This window comes from Panthera leo, chromosome A1 (assembly GCF_018350215.1).
Source record: "Panthera leo isolate Ple1 chromosome A1, P.leo_Ple1_pat1.1, whole genome shotgun sequence".
NCBI lineage: Eukaryota > Metazoa > Chordata > Mammalia > Carnivora > Felidae > Panthera > Panthera leo.
Genome location: NC_056679.1, coordinates 107,550,666 through 107,565,916, shown reverse-complemented (window position 1 = coordinate 107,565,916; position 15,251 = coordinate 107,550,666). Strand labels below are relative to the sequence as shown.

At 35.4% G+C, this 15,251-nt stretch overlaps 1 long non-coding RNA gene and 1 pseudogene across 1 annotated transcript in view; both read right to left on the bottom strand.

The window, feature by feature from the left end:
• LOC122200267 overlaps nt 1–15,251 on the bottom strand; it is a 316,204-nt gene that overhangs the window by 263,434 nt on the left and 37,519 nt on the right. The gene's annotated exons all lie outside the window — the stretch shown is intronic.
• LOC122203080 lies at nt 4,110–4,327 on the bottom strand (annotated as a pseudogene).

Here is a 15,251-nt window from a genome sequence, read left to right as displayed (position 1 = left end):
TGTTGGCAGGCCCTTAGGCCAATACAAAGAAAGTAGTCTAAAACAGAATTCTAGTCTTCCTGTAAAAAAAAAGGCTTATTTATTTGTTCTGGAGCTTCAGGCTAAGGGATGGACTTCAGGCTTACCACATATCTAGAGTCTATGGACATGCTCTCCAGAAACATACACTGGAAGATGCCATCTTTTCACTCTCTCTTGGCACTACAGCTTGCCAGCACCTCCCAGAAAGGACCTTATACACTTGTCTGGAGCCCTGATTTTTCAACTGTTGTCAAGGGAACCCTTTAGAGTTCCTGGTCTGGAAGCCAGGGGGATTTATAATTGTGGTGTCATAGGTCTGTATATATTTTCATACCTTAATAGATGCTGCCTTAAGGTACAGCTTCCAATCAGCCTGAAACTAGGTGCTAAGATCCCTCCCTCTGGAACAATGATCTTGTTAGCACATCCTCAATAGCTGGACCCTTCCAAGAAGAAATCAGGCTGCTTAGATAATCACAAGTTTCCAGAGACAATTAAGAGCTAAAGCAAGATGAAATAGTGAGGTTCATGTCCTATGCAAGGCCACTCCTTGAAGAAAGAGCTATTTTGCTTAATAGATAGAAAGAAACACAGAGTCAAGTAAAATGAGGAAAGAGAGGAGTATGTCCCAAAGAACATGATAAAACCCTACCAAAATAAAGCACCTTAATGAAACAAAGATAAATTTAAGTTTAAGCTAAAAATAAAAGGTACAAATTAATAACAAGAAAACACGTGAAAGTAAAAATCACACTGGTAAAGATAAATATAGAGTAAAGGTAGTAGGCTAAGCATGTATAAAACTAGTATGAAGGTTAGACAAAAAATGGTAAAAGTAACTATAACTAGAATAATTAGGTAAGGGCTATGCAAAATAAAAAGATGTAAAATGTTACAACAAAAACATAAAATGGGAGAATGGGAATGTGGCATTTTAGAGTGTGTTCAAACTTAACTTGCAATCAACTTAAAAGAGACTATTATATAGGTTCACTATTCTATTTGAGCCTCATGGTAATCAGAAAGCAAAAACATATAGTGGATATATAAAAAATAATGAGAAAGGAGTCTAATCATAACACCACAGAAAGTTATCAAACCACAAGGGAAGAAAGCAAGATAAAAGAGGAACAGAGAGGAAGTATAAAAACAGCTAGATAACAATGAACACAACTGCAATAAGTGCATATCTATCAAAAACTACTAAAATATAAATACACTAAATTTTACAATCACAGGACATAAAATGGCTGAATGGAAGAAAACAAGGCCCATGTATAATATGCCTTTAAGAAGCTTACTCCAGATGTAAGGACACACACAAACTGAAAATAAAGGAATGAAAAAAGATGTTTCATGCAAACAGAAATCCTGCCACCTCCCCCCCCCCACAAAAAAACCTGGGGTAGCTACACTTGTATCAGATAAAACAGACTTAAAAAAAAAAACAAAAACATAATGAGATGTCTGGGTGGCTCAGTTGGTTGAGCTACCAACTCTTGATTTCAGCTCAGGTCATGATCTCAGGATTGTGAGATCGAGCTTTGTGTCATATTCCACACTGAGTGTGAGCCTACCTGGGATTCTCGCTTTGCCTCTGTCCCTCTCGCCTGCTCACTTAAATTTAAAAAAAAGACTGTAATAAAAGACCAGGATGGGTATTACATAATGACAAAGGGGTCAACCCAACAAGAAAACAGAACATTTGTGGGGTGCCTGGGCAGCTCAGGTGGTTAAGCATCGAACTCTTGATTTCAGCTCAGGTTATGATCTCACAGTTATGTGATCAAGCCTTGTCTTAGTCTCTGCTCTGGGCCTGGAGCCTTCTTATTCCTTCTCTCCATCTCCCTCTGCCCTTCTAACCCTCAAAAAACAAAAACAAAAACAAAACAAAAAACCAAAATATATTTGTAAATAGTTAGGTACCCAACAGTAAAGCACCTAAATATATAAAACAAATATTAACAGAACTAAAAGGAGAAATTGAGAGCAGTATAATAATAATAGGGGACTTTAATACCCTAATTTTACCAATGGCTGGATCATCATGACAAAAAATAAGTAAGGAAATATTCGTCTTAAATGATATATTAGACCATACTGGACTTGCTAGATATATACAAAATATTCTACCCAAAAGCAGCAGAATACACATTTTTCTCAAGTGCGCATGAAACATTCTGCAGGATAGATCATATTTTAGGCCATTAAACAAGTCTCAATAAATTTAAGAAGACTGAAATTTTAAGAAGTATTTTCCATGACAAGAGTAGCATAAACATAGAAATCGCTTAATTTTGTTTAATGTTTATTTATTTTTGAGAGAGATAGACACAGTGTGAGCAGGGAAAGGGCAGAGAAAAAGGGAGACATAGAATCTGAAGCAGGTTCCAGGCTCTGAGCTGTCAGCACAGAGCCCAATGCAGGGCTCGAACTCATCAACAGTGAGATCATGACCTTAGCCAAAGTCAGATGTTTAACCAAATGAGCCACCCAGGCACCCCAAAACATGGAAACCATTTAAAGAACATTGAAAAAAGTCACACATATGTGGAAATTAAGCCATAAGCTACTGAACAAACTATAGGTCAATGAAGAAATCAAAGGGGAAATAAAAAAGTACCTTGAGACAAAAGAAAATAGAAATACAACAATTCAAAATCCACAGAAATACAGCAAGAGCAGGTCTTAGAGGAAAGTTTACAGTGATACAGGCCTACTTCAAGAAAGAGGAAACATCTCAAATAAACAATCTAACTTGACACCCAAAGAAACTAGAAAAAGAAGTATAAATAAAACCCAAAAATATTAAGAAAGAAGGAAATACAGATCAGAGCAGAAATAAATGAAATAGAGAACAGCTAGAAAAGACAACAGAAAAGAGCAATGAAACTGAGAGCCAGTTACTTGAAAAGATAAAGGTGGCAAAACTTTACCTGGATTTACTAAGAAGAACTCAAATAAATAAAATCAGAAATGAAAGAAAAGTTACAAGTGAAGTATATCATAAAAAACTCCTATGAACAATTATATACCAACAAATATAACAACCCAGAAGAAATGGATAAATTCCTATAAACATACAATCTCCCAATACTGTATCATGAAGAAATAGAAAAGCTGAATAGACCAACTACTAATAAGGAGATTGAATCAGTAATCAAGGGTGCCTCGGTGGCTCAGTTGGTTGACTGCCCAACTTGTAATTTCAGCTCAGGTCATGATCTCACAGTTTGTGGGTTCAAGCTCCAGGCTGTCAGCACAAAGCCAGCTTGGGATTCTCGTTCTCTCTCTCTTCTCCTCCCCTGCTTGTGTGTGCTCACTCTCTCTCACCAAAAATTAATAAATAAACATTTAAAAAAAACCTCCCAAACAAATGTCCAGGACCAGATCATCCAAGCGTTGAATTTCACCGACTATTAAAAGACTGAATACCTATCCTCCTCAAATCTTCCAAAAACTGAAGAGGTGGGAACACTTTCAAGCTTATTTTACAAGGCCAGCATTACTAAAACCAGACAAGGATACCACATAAAAAGAAAATTATAGGCCAATATCCCTGATGAAAATGGTTGCAAATAGCCTCAACAAAATCTTAGCAAACAAAATTCAACAATACATTAAAGGATAACTTACTATGATCAAGTGTGATTTATCTCATGGATTCCAAAGACAGTTTAACATCCACAAATCAACCAATGTGATACACCACATTAACAAAAAAAGGATAAAACCATATGATTATCTAAACAGATGCAGAAAAAGCACATCAAAATTCAATATCCATTTATGATACCAACATAAACCAAAGTGGACAGAAAAAATGTACCTCAACATAATAAAATCATATATGATAGGTTCTCAGCTAACATCATACCCAAAGGTGAAAAGCTCAAAGCTTTTCCTTGAAGAGAAGGATACCCACTCTAGCCACTTTTTTTTTAATGTTCTTATTTATTTTTGAGACAGAGAGGGACAGAGCATGAACAGGGGAGGGGTAGAGAGAGAGGGAGACACAGAATCGGAAGCAGGCTCTAGGCTCCGTGCTGTCAGCACAGAGCCCAATGCGGGGCTTGAACTCATGGAGTGTGAGATCATGACCTGAGCCAAAGTGGGACGCTCAACCGACGGAGCCACCCAGGAGCCCCTCTAGCCAATTTTCTTCATAGCCCTGGAAGTCCCAGACAGAGTGATTAAGCAGAAAAAATAAATAAAAGTCACCCAAATTGGATAGAGGACATATTAGATATTAAACTGATAAGAACAGATACTACACATGATCCTAGCTAAAAGGCCGAGAAGCGATAAGCAAATTGAAAAGGAAAAAGTAAAAGAGCCACTATTTGTGGATGACATGGTTTTATATACAATGAACCCTAAAGACTGCATTAAAAACAAAACAAAACAAAAAAAAAAAAACAGAACTTGAGCACTTGGGTGGTTCTTTAAAAGCAAAAAACAAAAAACTATTAGAACTAATAAATACAGCAAAGTTGTATGTTTGTGCTTTTATACACCAAAACAAATTATCAGAAAAAGAAATTAAGAAAACAATCCCATTTACAGTTGCAACAAAAACAGTAAAATATGTAGGAATAAATTTTAATCAAGGAGGTGAAAGACTTATCCAGTGAAACAATAACACGCTGAAAATGATACAAATAAATGAAAAGATAGTCCATGCTCACGTATTAGAATTAATATTGTTTAAATATTTATATTACCCAAAGCAATGTACAGATTCAGTGTGATTCCTACCAAAATTTCAAAAGCAGTTTTCAAAGAAATCAAACAAACCATCCTAAAATGTGTACAGAACCACAAAAGATGCTGAATAGCTAAAGTAATCTTGACAAAGAATAGTACAAAGTGGTAATAATCAAATAGTCTGGTATTGGCATAAAAACAAATACAAAGATTGATGGAACAGTGAACCCAGGAATAAACCCACATGCATATGGTCAGTTAATTTAGAGCAGAAGAACCAAGAATTTACAACGAGGAATGGACAGTCTCTTCAATACATAGTGTTGGGAAAACTGGACAGCCAGATCCAAAATAACACAACTGGACTTGAACATTAGACATGAGGGGCACCTGGGTGGCTCAGTCGGTTAAGCGGCCGACTTCGGCTCAGGTCATGATCTCACGGTCCGTGAGTTCGAGCCCCGCGTCGGGCTCTGTGCTGACAGCTCGGAGCCTGGAGCCTGTTTTGGATTCTGTGTCTCCCTCTGTCTGACCCTCCCCCATTCATGCTCTGTCTCTCTCTGTCTCAAAAATAAATAAACGTTAAAAAAAAAAAAAAAAAAAACATTAGACATGAAACCATAAAACTCCTAGAAGAAAACATAGTCAGTGGGCCTCCTGACACAGGTCTTGGCAATGATTTTTTCGATCTGACTCCAAAGGCAAAGTCAACAAAAGCGAAAATAAACAAATAGGATTATATCAAACTATAAAAGTTCTGTACAGTGAAGAAAACCGTCAACAAAAGGAAAGGCAATCTAATGAATGGGAGATATTTGCCAATCATATAACCAGTAAGGGGTTAATATCCCCAAAATATGAAGATCTCAAACAACTCAATAACAAAATAAAAACCATCTGATGAAAAATGCCAGAGTAACTAAATACATATTTTTCCAAAAAAGACATATAGATGACTAACAGGTATATGAAAAGATGTTCAGCATTACCAGTCATCAGAGAAATGCAAATCAAAATCAAAATGAGCTATTAAAAACATAAGAAATATCAAGTGTTGTTGAGGATGTAGATAAAAGGGAACCATGCATGGTTGTTGGGAATATAAAGTGGTGTAACCACTAAGAAAAACAGTATGGAGATTCCACAAAAAATTGAAAATAGAAATATCATATGATATAGTAATTCCACTTCTGGGTATTTATATGAAGAAAACAGAAACATGAATTTAAAAGGATATATGGCACCCTGTATGTTGTTTCAGGATTACAAAACCCCTGGGGCCCTGATTTTCTACCCTTCTGTTTAATTTATCTACTAATGGACATGTCTGCATAAAGTCATTAATGAAAGTGTTGAATAAAAAGGGTCTACATCATAGACCTTTGTTATTCCACTGAAGATATTTCTTTATATACCACCGAGTTACAGGTTCACCTTTTTATACTAAACTCTGTCCCATTTAATCCATTTATACAATATTAAGAACTTTGCACAATTTTTTTTTATTAATACCCCATTTCTTACTCTATTTAGACTTCTCTAACAAAAACACCATAACCTGGGTAGCTTATAAATAATAGAAATATATTCCTCACAGTTCTGGAGGCTGGGAAATCCAAGATCAGGGCAATGGCAGATTCTGTGTCTGGTAAAAGCCCCTTTCCAGGTTGTAGACTGCCAACTTTTCTCTCTGTCCTCACATGGTAAAAGACACGAGGGAACTCATTCAGGCCTCTTTTATAAGAGCATTAATCTCAGGGCACCTGGGTGGCTTAGGCAGTTAGGCATCTGACTTTGGGTCAGGTCATGGTCTCACAGTTCCTGGGTTTGAGCCCTGCATTGGGCCCTGTGCTGACAGCTGGGAGCCTGGAGCCTGCTTTGGATTGTGTCTCCCTCTCTCTCTGCCCCTCGTCCACTCACACTCTGTATCTCTCTCTCTCTCAAAAATTAATGAACATTAAAAAAAATTTTTTAAAAAAGAGCATTATTCTCATTCATAGGGCATCTGCCCTCATGAACTAATGGCCTTTCAAAGGCCCACCTCCTAGTATACAATAATAATAAAAATTATTATATTATTATTATTATTAAAGCCTAATACTAATAATATAATAATTATTATTATTGTTATAGCCTAATACTTGGGCATTAAGATTACAACATATGAATTTTGAGAACACACAAACATTCAGCTCATAGCACCTGGTATATTTTTATCTACCTCAAGTTCCTTAAAAAACAATAGCAACAATAACAGCCATAAAAATAGTTTACACTTTTTGAGCTGCTATCATGTATCACACAGTGTTCTAATGGCTTTAAAACTAGTATTCATGTCATAAGAGCTCAAAAGATGAAAGTGAACATTATTGCTATTGTTAGTATCCTTACAATTATTTCTATTTTTATTGTCCTTAGTATTTCTATAAACTACCAATCTCATAACCTTGTCAGAAAAAAAATTGTAATAGTTATTCTGACATAGTTTATTTTAATGAGGCCATGTGGCTTTAAGGATTACTGCTTTTCTTCCCAACTGGTCATATATCAACCTTTTAATAATGGATTTTAAATTTGAGCCTAGAATAAAGGCCAAGTTTTCTGGCTTACAGACTGTACATATTAGAACTACTTCTTCCTGTTTTTGTTTGTTTGTTTGTTTCTGCAGAGTACCTTAGATTTACTTAACATTATCGGTAAGAGAAATATACAATTCTTGGAATTCTGGGGTCAAATTATTAATTAAATTCTATTTATTTGAAAGGCAGGAGTGATTAATACTTCAGTGCTATTTAGACCACCAAAGTACTGATTAATTTGTCTAAGTAATTCATTTTATATATTCTAAGGAGGATTATATTACTCTCTGTATAGGCATATGTGATTACCTAAGGGTTTTTGAACATTAAGTTGAAATTATCTTGATAACAGCAGAAGACAGCATTTAGACCTACAGGCAGTCTGTAAAGATGTTATTTGTTATGACTAACATGTAATATTATGGAGGAATCTCCATTCCCCTGGTTTCATTTCTTCATGCAGAATAACAATGACCCTGTAATACCTAGTCTTCTTTTCTCATCCCTTGTTTATTCCACTCCATATATAAGGAGTGGAATATATATGTCCTTGATTACCAAGGGTCTGATAGGCATTGATTCAAGTTTTTTTTTTTAATTAGCAAAACTAATCTATTAAACATCTGTAAGAACTAGGGATTAGTTTTTTTTTCTTCTCTGTCCATTTAAAGCAGTTACCCCTGGACAGTATATTTGCTTTAAGAGATCCAAAGTTTCTTTAGCAAGTCCTTTGGTCTGCACATTAAAGCCATATTCTATGATTAGCTTTATCAGCATCAAAGCCAATATTAGATCTCTACCAGTTTCTTTTCCAGGGCTCTAAGTTCAAGATGGAAAAAAGATATGATTTACTGGTTTTCCCACACCCCTGCACCTTTACTTCCTGTCTCTCCTCTTGTTTTCTTAAGATTTCCAAGCACCTGGCACTCTGCAGCCATGCAATGAGAGGAACCCATTTTACTACATTACTCTGAGCAATTGGCACTGACATTTCCAATAGGTTGTTCTGGCTTTGTGTCAAGGATCTACACCTACAGTAAATATCCAGTTCTTATAATGGCCATCCTTATCAATGAACTTACGTGTAAAGATGGGTTTATATAATGAATCATCTTCAAATTAAAACAGAAGTAGATGAAGTGTTACTCATCAACAGTCTTCCTCTCACTCATGTTCTCTCTCTCTCTCTCTCTCTCTCTACACACACACACACACACACACACACACACACAGAATGAATTAATGTGAATGCTACACCACCTCATAAAATGGACAGCAGGTGAAGACGTTTTTTCCAAGCTGAAAAAAACAACAATGGACTCCTAATAGTGATGGGGAACAGAGATGATAGGAGCTTCTGGAAACCTCATAATGATCTATTTCTTGATCTGAGTGGCAGTTACATTGACATTGATCACTTAGTGAAGTTTCACCAAGCTGTATGACTTGTGATTTGTTCACTCTTTAATATGTATGTTATATAAGAAAGAAGCTTACTTTAAAAGTCACGTAAGAACCAAACAAATTAAACACTGAAAGCTCAAAGAGTGGATGAAAGTTAAATTTGAAATTTAACTGAACCCTAAAATATTTGTAAAAGGAATTAAGTTCCTATTTTTATTGGATGTATTTAGATTTTCCACTGGAACATTATAATACTGACAAGCTCTATATTCTATATTTGTTAGCAATTACACCTGACAAATACCGAAAATAATCACAAGTGGTGGCAAATTATTGGATGTTTTCTAAACATTATTTGTCTGAAATTGTAGTGTGCATGAAAACAAAAAGATTGTACCTGCAACAATACTTCTGTTAAAATATTTCCATATTTTATTACAAAAATTATAACTCACCATATTTTTCATTTAGGAGAATTTTATCTGAGGTTATCAGGAATTTCTTAGCCATAAGAATGCAATTTTAATAAGACTAGAGGAAACATTATGAGAAAGAAAAGAAAGAATAAGGCCATAAAACATGCATTCTTGACAAGAACTCCATTGACCTGATACTAGACGTAAGGCTGGAAAAAGTTACAATTACAACTATGTAACAAAAATAATTATTTTGCTCATGTCACTTTTCATGATCTGATAATCAATATAAAGAAGTTTTTGTTTTAATGTACATAGATATGTTATCCCTATTCTTCAAAAGAATTTTAAAAAATAGTTTCCAATGGGTGTATATCATAGATTCAGCAGTACATTAAAAGCAATTTGTAAACACTCAAAAAATGAAATACTAAGCCATGGTATCGAGATACTTCACAATCCTGCAATCTGCAGTGGCATGCAAGAGAGCAGAGTGGTGTATCAAGGGAACTTCCCCAGGTCTCAGATCCTCAGGGCTACACTCTGATGGCGTGGCCAGTGACAGCAGGGAAACAGGAGATATCGAACTATTATCAAAACCCTACTGTTAGAATCTTATATACCTTATTTAATCCTATATTTCTGACTTTTCTAATTCATTAGTCTATCACTTTAATTCCACTTAAAGTGGAATTTGGTTCAAATCTTTAGCCTCACTGACAAAAGAGAGAAACGAAAATTTTACTCTGCTTAATCATGTAGACATTTCTCAAAGAAAATTTCCAAAGTATCATTCCTTTCCTGGTCTACCCTTTGCCTCTCATGAGATTGAAGTCATGCTCCATACTTGCCTAGTGACTCAATTCTTGAAGAGAAGAGAAGATAGTAATGTGCTGTTTTGCTTATTTTTGAAACATAATGGACAACAGAACAGGAAAAGTCCTAGTAAGAAAATAAAGACCTGTTCAATTTTAAGTGATACAAACCCCATTTCAACTAGTTTAAGCAAAATAAAACAAAACAACTAAAAGGACCTCAAAGGCTCTATTAATTGGAAAAGCAGCAAAGGATGCTATGTTACAAAAATGGCAGGCAAGCACCACATTCCACTACTTAGCCTCCTTGCATGCACCCACAAGTACTTTCTCCCAAATATAAAGTGCATTTTTTACTGTTTGTTTGGTATTATTTATACCATTACACAAGGAATATAGAATACATTCTCATTGTTAAAAAAAGAAATATTATAGATTAAGGTAAAATCCACTTTGACTACCACAGGTAATCCATGTTATCAGATTAATAAGTATATTTCCAGGCTGTTTTATGTTTTAAATATACACACACACATTCACTCAAGTATTTAGAGAAATATACAGTGTTAATGTGTGTATGTGTATGTTTATATTTTTGGCAGAAACTCCCTATTACATGTATTATTATAAAAAGCGATTCCTTCCCTCTTCCCCCTTCCAACCACAATTCCCTCAGAAACTTTTCCATGCCATTTTCAAAACTGACATATAGTATGACATAATGTGTGCAGACCATGATTTGTAATTTAATTATTTCCCACTAACAGAAATAGGGGTTGTTTCCAGGTTTTTTTAACAATAATAAACAACAATATAATGAAAATCTTTGTTATTCCTTCTTGTTCTTAAGTGTATTAAAACTGGATATATAACAAGAAATAAAACACACAATTTTTAAATTTTTTGAGATTCCCTATTTCCCATAAGTCTATCATATTTAATATTAAACTCTTTAGCCAAGTGAAAACAATTACTTGACTGTTTTCATATGTTTCTTGACCATACGCATTTTCTGCTGTGTAAATTAGTGTTTATATTACCTGCCTTATTTTCCATTAGTCTGTTATTTTCATTTCATAAACGCTTCACATATTTTAATATGAATCCAATGTCTGTTATATATGTACTCTTTCCTATCTGCATTTTCCTTCTAGTACTATATATGTTAGGGTTTTTTGGTAACAGAGACTTTTTAATTTTTATATAATCAAATTTATCAATCTAGATTTATGGCTTATAATTTTGGTTTACATAACCCAAAGTCATAAAATCATTCTCAATTATTTCCTTTTAAAACTTTAAAATTTTTATTCATTATATTTTAGAACCTTAATTCAACTAGAATTCATTTTTTGTGACTTAAGTGGTGAAGATGGATAACTCTAGGTTTTACCAAATACTTGTCAATTTTTCCAATTTTTAAGTAGTCTGTAGGTTCTCTACTAATTCAAATCAGTTATAATTATTCGGTAATAATTTTCCATATACATGCAGGTAATTTTCTTTCCAAATGATCAGTTTTTTTAATTATGTACCAAATAACAAGTATTTTCATTATTTTCTACTATGGCAAATTCTCTCCTATCTTAGCTGTAAATTGTCTTAGTTGATTTCTACTTTCAACTGAGATGGAATGGGAGGGACCAGACTTAACCTCCTAACATAAACAATGAGATACATACAACAATATTTTTCAAGACATTTAATTTTAAGTAAAAAAGAGTGATCACTCACAGCCAAGAAACAAGCAAAATTAGCCCTACAAGCGCCATAGCCCACTGTCTTGAGTGTTTCAGAAAATGGAGCAAGGAGGAGAAGCCCACGCACAGTCTAGTAGACTTCCTGACTTGAGATGCTGGAGCTGGAAATCCAAGGAAACCCAGGTAGCTTTAAATAGGCCTGACCTAAACGGATGCTATGTTATTCACCTAAAAAATCTCACAAGTAGGAACTGTTGCCAAGTAACTTAACTGCATCCCAGAACAAGTTCAATCATACTTATATCAACACAAAAATGTCCAGCACCTAAGAAGGTAAAAGTTACCACATCTAGCATTCCATTTTAAAAAGGAATGGGAGGGGCACCTGGGTGGCTCAGTCGGTTAAACAGCCGACTTCGGCTCAGGTCATGATTTCCCGGTCCTTGAGTTCGAGCCCCGCCTCAGGCTCTGTGCTGACAGCTCAGAGCCTGGAGCCTGTTTCAGATTCTGTGTCGCCCTCTCTCTGACCCTCCCCCGTTCATGCTTGGTCTCTCTCTGTCTCAAACATAAATAAACGTTAAAAAAATAAAAAAAAATAAAAAGGAATGGGAAAAGAAATACAACCCCAAATTAAGAGAGAAATTATCAATCAAATGTAAACCAGAACAAGGTATTAATATTAAGGGTAATGGCACTAAATTGGTTATTACAACTGTATTCCACATGCTTCAGAGTTAAGGGAATTATAATAGAGTATGCTGAGTACAGACATGGAAAATATAAAAAATATTAAAAAGAGTCCAAATCAAAATTCTAGAGCTTAAAATTGCTATGTTAGAAATGGAAAAATCCTCTGCATGGCTGATTAGATATTATAGCAGAAATAAATGATCAACTTGAAGACCTGGCAGTAGAGACTATAGAATATGAAACAGAGATCAAAGGCTAAAAATATAATGAAGAGAGAATTACTGAGCTATATGACAACTTCAAACAGAGTAATGTAGATGTGTAATTAAAAATTCCATAGGGAGAGGAAAAGAGCGTGTACAGAAAAAAAAATTGAAGAATAATGGCTAAAATTCTACAAGTTTGAGGAAACTAGAGAGGACAGTATGAAAAATTCCCCAAATGCAAAAGGCAAGACACTTATTTAAAAACTGCACCAAAGCATGTCATGATCAAATTGCTCAAAGTCTTAAAAGTGACCAGAAAAAAGGAGACACATTACATATAAAGGAATAAAGACAAGGATGACAAAAGATTTATCAGAAACAATTTGAGCCTAGTCATAGTGGAATAACATCTTCTAAGTGCTGGAAAAAAACCTGTCAACTAGAAATCTATACCTAGCAAGGGACAGGGAGGTAAGGATGGAGGGATTATAAAAGACACAAGGAAATTTGAGGAGGGATGATGAATACGTTCACTATCTTGATTGTGGTGATTTCACAGGTATATACATATGTCAAAATTTATTAAACTGTGCACTTTTGCGGACTTCAAGCTGTATTACAAAGCTGTAATCATCAAGACAGTATGGTACTGGCACAAGAATACTCTGATCAATGGAAGAGAATAGAAAACCCAGAAATGGGCCCACAAACATATGGCCCACTAATGTTTTGTTGCCCACAAGCAGGAAAGAATATCCAATGGAATAAATATAGTCTCTTCAGCAAGAGGTGCTGGGAAAACTGGACAGTGACATGTAGAAAAATGAACCTGGACCACTTTCTTATGCCATACACAAAAATAAACTCAAAATGGATGAAAGACCTAAATCTAAGACAGGAAGCCATCAACACCCTCAAGGAAAAAGCAGGCAAAAACCTCTTTGGCCTTGGCTGCAGCAACTTCTTACTTAATTCGTCTCCAGAGGCAAGGGAAACAAAAACAAAAATGAACTACTGGGACCTCATGAAAATAAAAATCTTCTGCACAGCATAGGAAACAATCAGCAAAACTAAAAGGCAACCAATGGAATGGGAGAAGACATTTGCAAACGACATATCAGATAAAGGGTTAGTATCCAAAATCTATAAAGAACTTAACAAACTCAACACCCAAAAATAAATAATCTAGTGAAGGAATAGGCAAAAGACATGAATAGACACTTCTCCAAAGAAGACATCCAGATGGCCAATCAACACATGAAACAATGCTCAAAATCACTCATCATCATCAGGGAAATACAAATCAAAGCCACAATGAGATACCACCTCACACCTGTCAGAATGGCTAACGTTAACAACACAGGCAACAACAGATGTTGGTGAGGATGCGGATAAAGAGGATCTCTTTCATACCACTGGTGGGAATGCAAACTGGTGAAACCACTCCGGAAAACAGTGGGGAGCTCCCTCGAAAAATTAAAAATAGAACTACCCTAAAACCCAGCAATTGCTCTACTAGGTATTTATCCAAGGGATACAGGGATCCTGTTTTGAAGGGGCACATGCACCCCAATGTTTATAGCAGCACTATCAACAATAGCCAAAGTATGGAAAGACCCAAGACCCAAAATGTCCATCGATGGATGAATGGATAAAGAAGATGTGGTGTATGGATATATATATATATATGTGTGTGTGTGTGTGTGTGTGTGTATACATATATACATATACATATATATATGTATATATATATATATATGTATATGTATATATGTATACACACACACACACACACACACACACACACAATGGAGTGTTACTCGGCAATCAAAAAGAATGAAATGTTGTCATTTGTAACTACGTGGATGGAACTAGAGGGTATTATGCTAAAGAAAATTAGTCAGAGAAAGACAAGTATCGTATGACTTCACTCATGTGAGGACTTTAAGGCATACTTATTTTAAAAATGCTCCAACGAACTCTTCAATGTATAAACAGCAGTGGAATTATCCCTTCACCAAAGGATAACATCTAGTTTTCTATCCAATAACATCCAGTTATTGTCCAGTAATATCTATTTCCTCTACACTATTTCAAATTTCGCACCTCTGACTGATCAGATTTGGAAATGGTTTCTCAGGATTCCATAAAGTGTGATGAATCTAAAACACAAATAGAGGAAAAGGTACTTGTGGTAGTGACTATAGTCCAGAACTTAGCTCATATCCCTCCAGATGGGCAGTATCAGCAAAGTTTTCTTACTCTGCACTTAGTGCAAGTTTCTCATTCTGCCTATCTGGCTGTCTCTGGCTGTGCTCACTGCAGCATCTCTCTCCCTCACACTTGAAAGTGCACTGGGAAAACTTCCAATGCTGGTGACTATGCCAGGTCAGCAGTCCAGTTGCTCTTGCTGCCAGTTTTATGGCCTAAAAATCAACATAGGTATTGGGCAATAAAATGCCCCTGGATGTCACCCTCAGACTTCTCTGACAATCCAACTCTCATAAAACTCCAGCTGGCTGGCTATTCATTTTGCTCTTACGGATTCTATCGCCTAAAAATCAAAGTCAAAATTTTTATCAGTGGAAGCTTTGAAGTGAGGGAATGTTGAGTATTTTCTATACCTTAGCAATTGGCATGGGGGTTTTATCCTTGGTCCTAATTACCAACTTAGAGCTAGTGTTGCATGCTGCCTAACAGCAAGATAAAATTA